The sequence below is a fragment of the Scyliorhinus canicula genome, chromosome 17 (genome assembly GCF_902713615.1).
Source record: "Scyliorhinus canicula chromosome 17, sScyCan1.1, whole genome shotgun sequence".
In the NCBI taxonomy this organism is placed as follows: domain Eukaryota; kingdom Metazoa; phylum Chordata; class Chondrichthyes; order Carcharhiniformes; family Scyliorhinidae; genus Scyliorhinus; species Scyliorhinus canicula.
In genome coordinates this window covers 127,224,055-127,240,369 of record NC_052162.1, presented here as the reverse complement: position 1 = coordinate 127,240,369, position 16,315 = coordinate 127,224,055, and the positions used below count along the sequence as shown (strand labels likewise).

Here is a 16,315-nt window from a genome sequence, read left to right as displayed (position 1 = left end):
CCCCTCAATCGACCCCCTTATGGTGTATTTGCCCTTCTTGAGGTACAAGAACTCCATTGGATTGGCTATCCGCACCACAATCTTCGGTGGTGCTGTCAGCCTCCAGCCCAACAGGATGTACCTCCGTGCCACCAATAAGGCGAAAGCCAAGACATCTCCTCCCGCCCCGTCCGCAGTTCCGGCACATTGGAGACCCCAAAAATTGCCACCAGTGGGCAGGGTTCCACCTCCATTCACGATCGCCAACATGGCGTGAAAAATGGACCCCAAGACTGCACCAGCTTGGGGAATGGCCAGAAGGTGTATGGGTTGCCTGAAACAGCACTCACACCTGGTCTTCTGTCCCTTCAAAAAAAAAAGCAGCTCATCCTTGCTTCAGTACGTTGCACTCGAAAAACCCTTTTTTTAACTGAATGAGGCTTAGCCTTGCACAAGACAATGTCGCGTTCACCCTCCGCCTCACTGCCTTCTTGCGCTGACTTTGAACAGACGGATTGCTTTTCCCCAGCCCACTCCCAAAGCTTCTTCACAGCTCTTTCCAAGTTAACTGTTCGAGCGGACCAATTTCTGCCACAAAGCCTTCACTCGGAGGGGCAATGGAGATTTCTTCCTCCAGCTCCGAGTTGGGTAAATCTTTATTTTTATTCCCCTCAACCACACCGGGGGAGCTGCAAACCACCCAAGACCAAATCTGTAACTGACTTCTGTGAGAGACGCCCAGATAAATTAAACAAAGGAACCACATGACACCCAAGGCCCATCTCCACGGCAATGTGGCATGCTTTGGGAGGTACCAAACAGAAAAACAAACGATATAACTTTTAACTTCAAAACACCCATTTGGTTTATGATCCATTGGAAATATGTAATTGATTTTCACAACAAGGGTTAAGTAACACCAGCCCACTGGAAACAAAGTTATGAGATCAGCCAGTCCAGCAGAAATAAGTTCCGACCGTACGACTTTGCAAGATGTCAAAATGATTATGGTTCAGTCCCGGATGTGATTAACAGCAGAATCCAATCTCTGTTATCACTTGTGACATCGCTGATGTATCCGCAGGTTGGATAACTGACTGAATCCCTTTTCACACTGAGAGCAGGTGAACGGCTTCTCCCCAGTGTGAACTCGTTGATGTCTCTGCAGGTTGGATAACCGAGTGAACCCCTTCTCACACTCTGAGCAGGTGAATGGCCTCTCCCCAGTGTGAACCCGCTCGTGTCTCAGCAGGCTGGATAACTTGGTGAATCCCTTCCCGCACTCGGAGCACGTGAACGGTTTCTCCCCAGTGTGAACTTGCTGGTGCATCAGCAGGGTGGATGAATCAGTGAATCCTTTTTCACACTCGGAGCAGATGAACGGCCTCTCCCCAGTGTGAACCCGCTGGTGTGTCCGCAGCTTGGATGACTGAATGAATCCCTTCCCACACACGGAGCAAGTGAAAGGCCTCTCCCCGGTGTGAATTCGCTGGTGCTCCAGCAGGGAGGATGTGCGGCTGAACGTCTTTCCACACTCGGAGCAGGATTACGGTCTCTCCGCAGTGTGAATGCGCTGGTGCGTCAGCAGGTTGGATGACTTACTGAATCCCTTCCCACACCGAGAGCAGGTGAATGGTCTCTCCCCAGTGTGAATGCGTCGATGAGCTTCCAGTAGTGACGGGGCTCTGAATCCCTTCCCACAGTCCCCACATTTCCACGGTTTCTCCTGGAGACTCCATTGTGTCTCTCCAGGTTCACCGCCCAGTTGAGGTCCTGTCCTTACACACAATACGTGCACAGTCTCTCCCCACTGTGAATGGTGCGATGTGTTTTCAGGCTGTGTAACTGGTTAAAGCTCTTTCCACAGTCAGTGCTCTGGAACTCTGGAAGCTATTCAGATCTTTCTGATCTGTCAGATCTTGACGTGACATTTGGTTTGAGATTTCGGTCTGCAAATATTCTCCTTACATCCCTCTAAAAGGAGTTTACAAAATCATCACTGTCAGTACATAATAGAAATTCAGAACAGACAATGCTAGTTTCTGTGGAACATTCTTTCCTCTCTTATTCCCCAAAAGGTGTAAATCTCCATCCCACACACTCTCCCTCCATTCTCACCCTCCTGTATCTAATATTCACCCTCCCAATTCTCCTGAAGGTGCTGATTCAGGCTGATTGACAGATCCCTGCTCACTGCTTCCAGTCCTGGACACAGAGACCTGAAAATCTACCTGCAGGCTGCCAGACAGATGTCTGCCTACATTACTGGACAGAAAATATGTGTAATATCCAGACTGGATTCACTTCCTTTCCCTTCAGTTGCTGCAAGTCCCCAATGTCCCCCCAGAATGAGGAAAGAAATGGAAAGGGGGGCTTTCAGTTGCGCGATGTGGGGGAAATGCCTGGTCCTCCTGATGATCCTTTTTACAAGTTATTTCTTAATGCGCCAGTATCTCAATGAATCCCTACAGTACAGCAGGAGGCCATTTGGCCCATTGGGGTCTGCAGCGACCCTCTGAAAGAGCACCCTATCTGGGCCTCCTCCTCCCCGCCCTCTCCCCATAACCCCATCTAACCTTTTGAATCATAGAATCCCAACAGTGCAGAAGGAGGCCATTCGGCCCATGAAGTATGCACCGAGCCTCTGAAAGATCACTCTAGCTAGGTCCACGTCCCCGCCCTTTTCCCGTAACCCCACCTATCCGTTGAACACAAATGGCCAATTTAGCATGGATCATCCACCTTGTCATGATATGCAGATAATGATATATAGACAGGCAGCTAATAGATAGATAGAGAAATACAGCACAGAACAGGCCCTTCGGCCCACGATGTTGCGCCAAACTTTTGTCCTAGGTTAATCATAGAATTTTGGACAATTTTTCATGGCCAATCCACCCAACCTGCACATTTTTGGACTGTGGGAGGAAACCGGAGTACCCGGAGGAAACCCACGCAGTCACGGGGAGGATGTGCAGACTCCACACAGACAGTGACCCAAGTCGAAATCGAACTTGGGACCCTGGAGCTGTGAAGCAATTGTGCTTTCCACAATGCTACCGTGCTGCCCTTAAGAAGTTAACCTACACTCCCTTATTCTACCCTAATCCAAGTACCTATCCAATAGCCGCTTGAAGGTCCCTAACTTTTCCGACTCAACTACTACCACAGGCAGTGCATTCCATGCCCCCACTACTCTCTGGGTAAAGAACCTACCTCTGACATCCCCTCTATATCTTCCACCATTTATCTTAAATTTATGTCCCCTTGTAATGGTGTGTTCCACCCGGGGAAAAAGTCTCTGACTGTCTACTCTATCTATTCCCCTGATCATCTTATAAACCTCTATCAAGTCACCCCTCATCCTTCTCCATTCTAATGAGAAAAGGCCTAGCACCCTCAACCTTTCCTCGTATGACCTACTCTCCATTCCAGGCAACATCCTGGTAAATCTCCTTTGCACCTTTTCCAAAGCTTCCACATCCTTCCTAAAATGAGGTGACCAGAACTGCACACAGTAGTCCAAATGTGGCCTGAACACAGAGAACAGGACATGACCAATGAGCAAGCAGGACACTCAGGGGTGGTATCTCACTATAAAAGGCACGAGGCGCTCACACTCTGCCTCTTTCCACTGATGAACATCTACTGAGTGAGTCAGGGTGTATGTACAGTATCACACCTCCAGCACGTGGCTAAGAGCTAGGCTGGTCCAGTCAGGCAGAGTAACCACACTTGGGTTAGCAGAGAGTCGAACTCCGAGAACTGTGCTACTGGTTCAATAAATCAGATTGAACTAACTTCAAGGTCTGGAGTATCTTTTGGTTAAAGCTGCATCCAGTTGCAGCCAGTGTTATCCCAGAGTACAGAACAGATCACACCTAACCTGCACATCTTTGGACTGTGGGAGGAATCCAGAGCACCCAGCGGAAACCCACGCAGACACGGGGAGAACATAGGAATTAGGAGCAGAAGTATGCAATTCAGCCCCTTGAGCCTGCTCCGCCATTCAATCAGATCATGGCTGATCTTGTCCTGGTTTCAAACCCACCTCCCTACCTACTCCCCCTTATCCCTTTAACCAGAGACTTCAGGTGGCGGCAATGCGGAGCTAAGCCGCACGTTCGGCAGCTCCCGCTATAAACGGACTTTGGGGCTCTTTTCAGGGCCCCCAACAGAACTTCGTCGGCAAATCCCGACGTGGGAAGAGGACTGGAGTCGATCCCTACAGTCCTATGGTCCGGACCAGGAGTGGGGTAAGGAGAAAAACGGTGGAAGCACCCCTGGAAAAGCGGGGGAAGAAAAACAAAATGGCGGCCGGCGGAGGCCTTGAGGAGCTGAGGCAGTGGGCGCAGGAGCAGCAGGCGACTCTGCTGCGCTGCTTCCAGGAGTTTAAGGTGGAGCTGCTGGAGTCGCTGAAGGCTACCACCAGAGAGCTGATGGAGGCTCAGACAGCCCAGGGGGCTGCGATCCGGGAGCTGCAGCAGCAGGCCTCCGAAAGGGAGGATGAGGTCGTGGCCGTGGCGGGGAAGGTGGAGATGCATGAGGCGCTCCATAAAAAGTGGCAGGAGCAGTTCGAGGAGCTGGACAACCGGTCGAGGCGGAAGAATTTGCGGATTCTGGGCCTCACGGAGGGGCTGTAGGGGTCGGACCTGGCGGCCTATGTGGTTGTTATGTTGAACTTATCCCTTTAACCTGTTTTTATGACGAGCTCAGGTGGTCAGGTTGGTACGCGGCTCTCAGACAGTTTAGTCACATGGAACTTTCAGGAGTTAAATGGCCCTGTTAAAAGTTCCAAATTGTTTCCACATCTCAAGAGTCTGAACACTGATGTTGCATTCCTTCAGGAAAGACACCTTTGTGTCAGAGGTCACGCCAGATTATGTAAAGCACGAGATGTTTTACTCCAGCTTTAACTGCAGAGCTGGGGGGGGGGGGGGGGGGGGGGGGAGAGCAATTTTGATTAACAAAAAAAAGAGTACAGTTCTCCCCCTTAAATATAATCCCAGGCCCTGGCGGAACTTACACAATAGTCAGTGGTTCGCTTTTTCAAACCCCTGTAGTTTTGGTGAATATCTGTGCCCCTAACTGGGACGATACGAAAGTTATGACGTCGCTTCTACCTTGCCATTCTAAACTAGGCATCCGCCATTTTATTTCCGGAGGGGATCTAAACTGTGTTCTGGATCTAAAGCTGTATTGTTCAAGTCCTCGGACTTTTACCCTCTCCGACGTTTGCAAGGCTCTTTCCACCACTATGACTGTGACGACTGCAAGTCTTTGTGAATATTGGATTGTAAGTATTGGGCGATGCAATGGTTAAAAGCCTGGGGTTAGAGTGTGTTTAGCTGCAGTGGTCATGGATCGGTTTTGCAGGGCGTGGGTGCTTTTAGCAGCCATCAGGTGAAATTGACAAAGGAATGTGTTTTTCAGTCTGGGCTGCTGGACTGTGGTTTGACTGGGTAATGTCCCTGGGGAGTTAATGTGCTTTACAGTCTGCAGAGATGATGGGCGGGATTCTCCTTTAGCCGACGCTGAAATTGGGAAATGTGATTTGGCGGAGAATAGCTTCCGACTCCAAAATCGCGGCAGGCGCCGATTTGACGCCAAATCGCGATTCACCGTCACCTCGACAACGGCGTCAATGCGTTTCACTCCGCACGTAGAGTAGGCACCGTTTGCATATCATAGGCGGGTCCGACCTGGTATTCTCCAGGGCATCGGCGATTCTCCGGCACCGATGGGCCGAGTTCCCAACAGCGTGGTCCATTGTGCTTTTTAAAACCATGAAACGGGCGTGGTGGGCTGCTGAGGGAGAGAGAGGGGATACGGAAAGTGTCCAACATCGCCATAGTGTGCTGGCACTTGTGCCGCTGGCTGGGCGGCTTCTGCCAGGGCCGTTGGGGTGCAATAGTGGGGTGGGGGGGGTGGCTGGGAGGGGGGCTGTGGGGTCCTTCAGCTGCACATGCTGCCAACAGCCTACTTTGAACCTGGTGCAACACTTCATAAAAAGGTCCCCCCCCCCCCAGGGTCCCTCTGGCCCCAGACAACCCATCAGCTGTCTATGCGCGCTCCAGCATAACCAGTGCCATCTTTTTGGCTGGGATGAGTGTGTGTCGGGAGTGTGATGCGTATGGGCGGCTGCAGCCTGTCAGCTTCCTGAGTGCCGATCGCGGACCCGGCATATCCCATGGAATTGAGTGTGTTCCACTCGGCACCAGTGCTAGCCCCTCAATGGTAGTGAAATCGGCCCGGGAGCAGCGCCGGTTTTTCTGTCATAAAAGTCCACGGATTCTCCCTTGGCGTCAACTGTGAAGCAGAGAATCCCGCCCAATTTGTTGTCCAGCTTGGGGAGATGAGGTCACTGATGGGTGGAGCCAAGAAAGGCAGAGAGACATTTTGAATTGCTATAGAAAGGCAGTTTCTGGAGAAAGCTTTGGAGAGAGGAGTTGAATTCTGATCTGCCTGACGCGGAGTCCCGAATTCTCCCACAGTAAGATAGATTGAGAGCTGTACGTTTCTTTTCCTGTTGTGGGAGATTGAGCAGTGATGTTTAAATGGGTAATTGCAAGCTGTTATTTTTGGGTATGAAGTTAAATAGTTTAATATTGGAGCCATAATAAAGTTTTATTTAAAAAATAACCAAGCCCTATTTCTTCGTGCGATCACTCCTGGAACGAACTGAAATATTGGGGGTTTGGTCCAGTATCCTAGCCATTGTTGGGGTCTGGTCGGGGATTATAATATAACTCAAATGGTTGTGTGGACCCTTGGCATTTCCTCCACCCAGTCGTAACGGACTTTTCCAACTTCTCTCATGTCCACCACGCTCTCTGATGCATCAACTGTTTCTGTTTTTGCACAAGAGCTCTACTCCCCCCCCCCCCCCCCCCCAGTTAAAACCGCTGAGTATTCTGCCATAGTTCTATCAGACCATGTATATTTTATCAAACAAAGAAAATTAATAGAACAAGAATTGGTGGATTCAATTTGAGAAATAGACCATCAATCTTCCATTACCCCCACCTCAGTTATATGCAGAGAGGCTAAAGCTCCAGGCTCAATTTGACTTACTTTCCACAAATAAAGCTGTGCGTGTATTTAAGGGGGACGTCTAATGAGTATGGGGACAAAGATGGCCGCCTACTAGCCCACCTGCTCAAACGGCAGTTGCTTCCCGGTTTGTCTCCCAGATCTATCACTCCTCCCATAATCTTACTCCTCACCCTTTTGATATTAATTTGACTATTGGGTCCTTGTACCGTAACCGCTATTGTTCCGATCTCCCAGGAGTGGCACGGTGGCGCAGTGGTTAGCACTGCTGCCTCACGGCGCCGAGGGCCCGGGTTCGATCCTGGCCCCGGGTCACTGTGTGGAGTTTGCACATTCTCCCCGTGTCTGCGTGGGTCTCACCCCCACAACCCAAAGATGTGCAGGGTAGCTGGATTGGCCCCTTAATTGGAAAAAATGAATTGGGTACTTTAAATTAAATTTTTTTTAAAATAAATCCGATCTCCCGTTGAACAGCATAGCAATTCTAAATTCATGGCCTTTCTTAAAATAATTTGGGCATCCCATCTGTAGATGTGGACACAGACAACTCTTTGATTCTGGATGAGATTTTTTTTTAAATTACTTATGAGATGTGGGTGTTGCTGGTTAGGCCAGCATTTTATTGCCCTCACATAGCTGCCCTTCAGAAGGTGATGGTGAGTTGCCTTCTTAAACCGCTGCAGTCCCTGGGTGTAGGTACACCCATTGTGCTGTCAGGGAGGGAGTTTCAGGATGTTGCCCCAGCGACAGTGAAGAAAGGCGATATATTTCCAAGTCAGGGTGGTGAGTGACTTGGAGGGGAACCTCCAGGTGGTGGAGTTCCCCATGTGTCTGCTGCTCTTGTCCTTCTAGATGGTAGAGGTGGTGGGTTTGGAAGGTGCTGGCGAAGGAGCCTTGGTGAGTCGCTGCGGTGCATCTTGTAGATGGTACACACACTGCTGCCACTGTGCGTCGGTGGTGGAGGGAGTGAATGTTTGTAGAAGGAGGAGCAATCAACCGGCTGCTTTGTCCTGGATGGTGTCGAATGTATTGTGTTGTTGGAGCTGCACTCATCCAGGCAAGTGGAGAGTGTTCCATTACACTCCTAACTTGTGCCTTGTGGAGGTTGACAGGCTTTGGTGGGTCATGAAGTGATTTAGGATTCCTAGTCTTTGACCTGTAGTAGCCACAGTGTTTATAAGGCTGGGTCCAGTTCAGTTTGAATGAATGAATGGCTTATTGTCACAAGTAGGCTTCAAATATAGTTACTGTGAAAAGCCCCTAGTCGCCACATTCCGGCGCCTGTTCGGGGAGGCTGATACGGGAATTGAACCGTGCTGCTGGCCTGTCTTGGACTGCTTTCAAAGTCAGCGATTTAGCCCAGTGTGCTAAACAGCCCCAGTTTCTGATCAATGGTAACCCCCAGGATGTTGGTTGTGGGGGATTCAGCGAAGGTAATGCCACTGAATGTCAAGGGCGATGGTTAGATCCTCTCTTGTAGGAGATGGTCATTGCCTGGCACTTATGTGGCACAAATGTAACTTGGCACTTGTCAGCCCAAGCCTGGATATTGTCCAGGTCTTGCTGTATTTGATTGTTTCATTATCTGAGGAGTCAAGAATGGTGCTGAACATTGTGCGGTCATCCACAAACATCCCCTATTTTGACCTAATGATGGAAGGGCGGTCATTGATGAAGCAGCTGAAGATGTTTGGGCCTAGGACACTACCCTGAGGAACTCCTGCAGTGATGTCCTGGAGCTGAGATGATTGACCTCCAACCACCACAACCATCTTCCTTTGTGCCGGGTATGACTCCAACCAGCAGAGAGTTTTCCCCCCGATTCCCATCAACTCCAGCTTAGCTGGGGCTCCTTGATGCCATACTTGGACAAATGCTGCCTTGATGTCAAGGGCAGTCACTCTCACCTTACCCCTGGCATTCAGCTCTTTTGTCCATGTTCGAACCAAGGCTGGAATGAGGTCAGGAGCTGAGTGACCCTGGCGGAACCTAAATTGAGCATCCGTGAGCAGGTTATTGCTGAGTAAGAGTCTCCTGATAGCACTGTCAATGACTCCTTCCATCACTTTGCTGATAATGGAGAGCAGACTGATAGGGCGGTAATTGGCTGGGTTCGATTTATCCTGTTTCTTGTGTACTGGACACACCTGGGGCTATTTTCCAGATTGCCGGGTAGATGCCAGTGTTGTAGCTGTACTGGAACAGCTTGGCTAGGGGTGCGGCAAGTTCTGGAGCAAGTCTTTAGTACTATTGCCGGAATATTGTCAGGGCCCACAGCCTTTACAGTATCCAGTGCCTTCAGCTGTTTCTTGATGTCACATACAGTGAATTTAATTGGCTGAAGACTGACGTCTTTGTTGCTGGGGACCTCCGGAGGAGACCGAGATGGATCATCCACTCAGCACGTCTGACTGAAGATTGTTGCGACTACCTCATCCTTGTCTTTTACACATTTGTGCTGGGCTCCTCCATCATTGAGGATGGAGATATTTGTGGAGCCGCCTCCTCCAGTGAGTTGTTTAATTGTCCACCACCATTCACGGTTGGATGTGGCAGGATTTCAGAGCTTAGATCTGTTGTGTTCATTGTGGAATCGCTTAGCTCTGTCTATTACTTGCTGCTAATGCTGTTTGGCTCACAATTACCCCGGTGCTGTAGCTTCACCAGGTTGACACATCATTTTTCAGCATGCTTGATGTTGCTCCTGGAATGCTCTCCTGCACTCTTCATTGAACCAGGGTTGACCCTGTGGCTTGATGGTAATGGTAGAGTAGGGTATATGCCAGGTCATGAGGTTATAGATTGTGGCTGAATACAATTCAGCTACTGCTGATGGCCCACAGCAACTCATGGATGCCCAGTCTTGAGTTGCTAGATCTGTTCGAAATCTATCCTATTTAGCTTGGTAGTACCAGATAACAAACTGCATTGGTAAGGTCCCAGGCTCTCATGGCTTCCCTACTGACTTTGTTTGCAATTTTGGGTAAATTTGGGTTTGGTCCAAAATTTATTTCATAGATAGAATCCCTACAGTGTAGAAGGAGGCCATTCAGCCCATTTACATTGCATTGACTCTCCGAAATAGGACCTATGCCCATAACCCCACCTAACCTGCACATCATTGGACACTAAGGGGAAATTTAACCTGGCCAGTCCACCTAAACTGCACATCTTTGGACTGTAGGAAGAAACTGGAGCAGCCGGAGGAAACACTTGCAGACACGGGGAGAATGCACAAACTCCACACAGTCTCCCAAAGCCTGACCTGTACTTTGGTTACCTGATCCTTTCCTCATTTGGAAAAACAATAAAAAGAATTGACAAAAGGAAAGGCATTAATTTCCTCACAGATGATACACAGTGGTCAGCACTGCTTCCTCACAGCACCAGGATCCAGATTGAATTCCAGCCTTGTGTATTTATACATATATAGTCACCCATCTAGTAAATACCATATAACACGTACCCAAACTTAGCTTTCTACATTGTCCATTTATGTGTCAGCCATTCTCTGGGGAAACGACCACTTTAATTCTGACAGAGAGACCTGGGACAACCTTTCCAGAGTCTGCACCCTCCCTGGATTCACTTCCTTTCCCTTCAGTTGCAGCAAGTCCCCAATGTCCCCTCCAGAATGAGGAAAGAAACGGAAAGGGGGAAACATTGATTTCCTCCCAGATGTTGCAGAGGAAGTTTCAGTCCAACTTCCGCATTGTGACGTCACGAAGGAGCCTCGCCAGGATCAGCCAATAGGAATCACTCTGCTCCGTGGTGACGTCTCCGGGTTCCAGTGCGCAGGCCCGGCGCGGACACGGGAGCCCCGCCCCCACCCATTGTTCCCCGCCCACCTCCTCCAGACAAGGTTTCCAGGCAACCGGCTTACGGCTCCGGCTAGAGCGAGAAGCCGCTCAGTGACCTCCCCCATCACCGCGACTGCGCATGTGCGGGTGACAGCCCGCCCCCTGACCTTCCGGCTGAGGTGTTGACCAATGGGAAGATTGGAGGACCGGAAGGAGTCTCTTCGTTCAAATCAAACCGCGGACTTCCGGTGTCTGAAAATGGCGCTTCACACAGACTGAAACCTCCTCCTCTCTCCAACATCTGTGAGTAAAACACTTTCTTTTCTCCCCCTTTCCATTTCTTTTCTCATTCTCACCTTCAATTGGCCACTTGCAGCAACTGAAGGGAAAGGAAGTGAATCCAGGGAGGGTGCAGACTCTGGAAAGCTTGGCCCAGGTCTCTCTCTTTCTCTTAAAGACATTGACATCCTTTGCTCCCTCAGCTTGACACATTTATTTGTCTGGCTAAAAGGATGGTCTCTTTCCCAATGTTCACAATTAAAGGGCTGCTTTCCCCAGGAAATCATAGAATGAAATCCCTAAACTGCAGAAGGTGGCCTTTTGGCCCATTGAGTCTGTACCGAACCTTGGAAAGAGCAGCCTATTCGGGCCCGCTCCCCCACTCAATGCCCGTAACCCAGTAACTCCACCTCACCTTTTGAACACTTAAGGGCCAATCCACCTAACCTGCACATCTTTGACTGTGGGAGGAAACTGGAGCACCCGGAGGAAACCCACCCAGACACGGGGAGCAAGTGCAAATTCCACACAGACAGTCACCAAAGGCCAGAATCGAACCCGGGTCCCTGGAACTGCGAGGCAGCAGTGCTAACCACAGTGCCACCATGCTACGATGGCTAAACGTCTTGGCTGACTTTGAAGAGGACATTAAATTAGCAAATTACTGCGGATGCTGGAATCTGAAACGAAAGGGAAAATGCTGGAAAATCTCAGCAAGTGTGGCAGCATCTGTAGGGAGAGAAAAGAGCGAATGTTTCGAGTCCAATGACTCTTTGTCAAAGCTCTGACAAAGAGTCGTCGGACTCTAAACATTAGCTCTTTTCTCTCCTTACAGATGCTGCCACACTTGCTGAGATTTTCCAGCATTTTCCCTTTCATTAAATTAATAGGTGACAGAGATGTGTCCAGTATTGCTATATGGCACTGATTTGATATATTATTTATGGTATGTAATAAAGTGGATTTATCATTATTTCTTGTTTTGTAATTAGTACTGTATCCGTTATTTATTTCCAGTCACAGAATCATTACAGCACAGAAGGTGTCTATTCAGTAACTTTGTCCATTCCGACTCTCTGTCGAACCACCCATTCAGTCTCATTCCACCTCTACATCCCCGTTCCCCTGCATGTTTCCTTCAAGTGCTCTTCCAATCATCGATCATCTCTGACTTCCCGGCTATGACCCCTCGCTGCCGAAATAAAGTTCTTACCCACATCCCCGAGCATCTCTAATAGAATCTAGAATTGTCCTGAATTTGTATCCTGTACTGACAGTGATGACTTCTGGAAACTTTTTACAGGTAATTACAAGTGGAAGATTTTCAGTCAGATATCACAAACCAAATGACACGTCGAGATCTGACAGGCAGTCGATTCATCAGGACCTGAATATTATCAGTGTTTGGATCTAGAAGGAAAGTGTTTGTCTCTTCAGTCTGCTTCAAAAGGTTTTAAATATCAGTGTGACTGGAAAAGCACCGAGACACACACACACCCGAGTGAGAGTGTACCAGAGCACTGACTGTGGAAAGAGATTTAAACAGAAAAATCATTGCACCATTCACGGTGAGCAGAGACTGTGCACATTTCTTTGTGTGGGTGGACGAGACTCCAACTGATCATCAAATCGGGAGCAATTCCAGCCCTGACCATGGAGAAACCGTGGCAATGTGGGGACTGTGGAAAGGCATGCCAGTGTCCATCTGAGCTGGAAATCCATCGACGCAGTCACACTGGGGAGAGGCCATTCACTTGCCCAGAGTGTGGGAAGGGATTCACTCAGTCAAGCAACCTGCTGAGACACCAGCGAGTTCACACTGGGGAGAGGCCCTTCACCTGCTCTCAGTGTGGAAAGGGATTCACTCATGCATCCACCCTGCAGGATCACCAGCGAGTTCACACCGGGGAGAAGCCAGTCACTTGCTCTGAGTGTGGGAAGAGATTCAGTCGGTTATCAAACCTGCAGGAACACCAGCGAGTTCACACTGGGGAGAGGCCGTTCGCCTGCTCTCAGTGTGGGAAGGGATTCACACATTCATCCACCCTGCAGGAACACCAGCGGGTTCACAGCGGAGAGAAACCATTCAGCTGCCCCACGTGTGGGAAGCGATTCACCAAGACAGCCACCCTGCTAACACACCAGCGAGTTCACACTGGGGAGAGGCCATTCACCTGCTCTCAGTGTGGGAAGGGATTCACTCAGTTATCCAGCCTGCAGAGACACCAGCGAGTTCACAGACGATTGCAGGGGTTGGATTCTGCTGTTATTGCTGCTGTTAAACACATCCAGGACTGAACCATGTTAATCCTGACACTTGATGAAGTGGGAGGGTCGGAGGGTTTCTTTCTGCTGGACTGGCCGGTCTCACAACTTTGCCTCCAGTGGGCTGATGCTCTTTGAGCCTGGGAGAGCACATTTCCCTGAAATGATCCACAGAAGCTGAGGAAGGACATTTATTTTATCCTGAATAGTAAATCGTGTTTTCCTACCTCTGCAGGTTGATCTAAAATAAATACATTTGTCTCTGTTCCATTGAGTCTACATCACAGGGCCAGGCCAGTCAGCTCAATTGGTCTCTGTCAGTATTAATGCTCCACATGAGCCTCCACCCAGCCCTCTTCACCTCCCCCCCCCATCAGCATCTCCTTCTATTCCTTTCTCCCTCATGTCTGTATCCAGCTTCCCCTTCAATGTATTCATTTTTTAGAAATATGTTTATTAGGGTATTTGCAATTTTTTATAATAATAACAATAACAACGATGTAAACATGGCACAATAAAGATTTCCACCCCCATCACAAACTTCACACCCCCCAACAATAAAACAATAGTCTAGCCCCCCCCCCCCCCCCAACCATTTTTTGGAATACTGCATCTGCTGACATTTTCATTTTCCCCGAGAAAGTCGACAAACGGCTGCCACCTCCGGGTGAACCCTGACATTGACCCTCTAAAGGCGAACTTTATTTTCTCGAGACTGAGAGACCCAGCCATGTCACTAACCCAGGTCTCTACACTCGGGGGCTTTGAGTCCCTCCACATTAACAAGATCCGTCTCCAGGCTGCCAGGGAGGCAAAGGCCAAGACGTCGGCCTCTTTCGCCCCCTGAACTCCCGGCTCTTCCGACATTCCAAAGATCGCTAACTCCGGACTTGGCACCACCTGTGTTTTTAGCACCGTGGACATTGCCTCAGCGAAACCCTGCCAACACCCTCTAAGCTTCGGGCATGCCCAAAACATGTGGATATGATTTGCTGGGCTTCCTGCCCACCTCGCACATCTGTCCTCTACTCCAAAAACTTGCTCATCCCAGCCACTGTCATGTGTGCCCGGTGGACTACCTTAAATTGTATCAGGCTAAGCCTGGCGCACAATGAGAAGGTATTAACCCCGCTTAGGGCATCCGCCCATAGACCCGCCTCTACCTCTCCTCCTAGCTCGTCCTCCCACTTGCCCTTAAGCTCCTCCACCGGAGTTTCCTCCGCCTCCGAAAGCTCCTGGTAAATATCCGAAACCTTCCCCTCCCCCACCCAGAAATGGAAACTACTCTATCCTGTATCCTCCATGGCGGCAGCAGAGGAAAGGCATTCCCTAGTGGCAATTCAAATTTATCCTCCAAGGCTTTCAAGCTGGGGAAGCTCCCGTCTATAAATAGATCCCCCATCCTCCTAATTCCTGCCCTTTGCCAACTCCGGAATCCGCCATCTAGCCTACCCGGTACAAACTGACGATTATTATAAATCGGGGTCCAAATCGATGCTCCCTCCACTCTCTTATATCTCCTCCACTGCCCCCAGATTCTCAGAGCCACCACCACCACCGGACTTGTGGAGTATCGGGCCGGCGAGAACGGAAGAGGTGCCATTATCAGTGCTCCCAAACTGGTGTCTTTATATGACACCGCCTCCATCCGCTCCCACACCAACCCCTCCCCCACTACCCACTTCCTAATCATGGCTATATTAGCCGCCCAGTAGTAATTGCAGAAATTCAGCAGCGCCAACCCACCCTTCCCCCGACTGCGTTCCAGCAACGCTTTCTTCACTCCCAGTGTTTTACCCGCCCACACAAAGCCCAAAATAACCTTATTCACCCGCTTGAAAAAAGCCTTTGGGATGAAGATGGGAAGGCACAGAAATCTAGGGAGGACCGTCATTTTCACAGCCTGTACCCTCCCCGCCAGTGATAGCGGGAGCAAGTCCCATCTCTTAAAGTCCCCTTCCATTTGTTCTACCAACCGGGATAGGTTTAACTTGCTCAGTGTCTCCCATTCCCAGGCCACCTGGATTCCCAGATACCGAAAGCTCTTCCCTACCATTCTAAGCGGCAACTCTCCCAGTCTCTTCTCCAACCCCTCCATTATTTCTTCAATTTCAATTTGGGCTCCCAGCCCTTCCACCAGATCCTCATCCACCCTCGGGAGCCTCAACTGTCCCTAGAACTGCTTCAGCCCCTCCACCCCAGCTGTGGGTTCCGACTCGTATAAGTTGCTGTAAAAGTCCTTGAACACCTCATTCACCCCCACTTGGTCCAGGACCGTGATCCCACCTCTACTCTTTACTTTCCCTATCTCCCTGGCCGCCTCCCTTTTCCTGAGCTGGTGCACTAACATTCTGCTAGCCTTTTCCCTGTACTCATAAATCGCCCCCTTGCCTTCCTCAACTGTTCCACTGCTTTCCCTGTGGTCAACAGCCCAAACTCCATCTGTAACCTCCGCCGCTCCCTCAGTAACCCCAGAGTATCCCCTGTCCTCCACCAACCTATCCCTCTCAACCCGTTCCACCTTTTCTCTGTGGGCCCGTATTGCGATTAATCCCCCTCTGACCACTGCCTTCAAAGCTTCCCAAACCATTGCTGCTGAGACCTCCCCCATATCATTTGTTTCCAGGTAGTTCTGGATGGACTTGTTAATCCGCCCACAGATCGCATTGTCTGCTAGCAACCCCACATCCAGTCTCCACAGCGGGCGTTGCCCTTTCTCCACACTAACCCGTAGATCCACCCAATGTGGGGCATGATCCAACACTGCGATTGCCGAGTACTCAGTATCCACCACCCCCGGTAGCAGAGCCCTGCTCAGAACAAAAAAGTCGATCCGAGAGTATACCTTGTGGACGTAGGAGAAGAAAAAAAAACTCCTTCGCTCATGGCTGTCCAAACCTCCATTCGTCTACTCCCCCCATCTGTTCCATAAACCCCTT

At 49.9% G+C, this 16,315-nt stretch overlaps 1 pseudogene; it reads right to left on the bottom strand.

Annotated features, from left to right (window-relative positions):
• Positions 1–864: 864 nt before the first annotated feature.
• LOC119951616 overlaps positions 865–16,315 on the bottom strand; it is a 36,027-nt pseudogene continuing 20,576 nt past the window's right edge.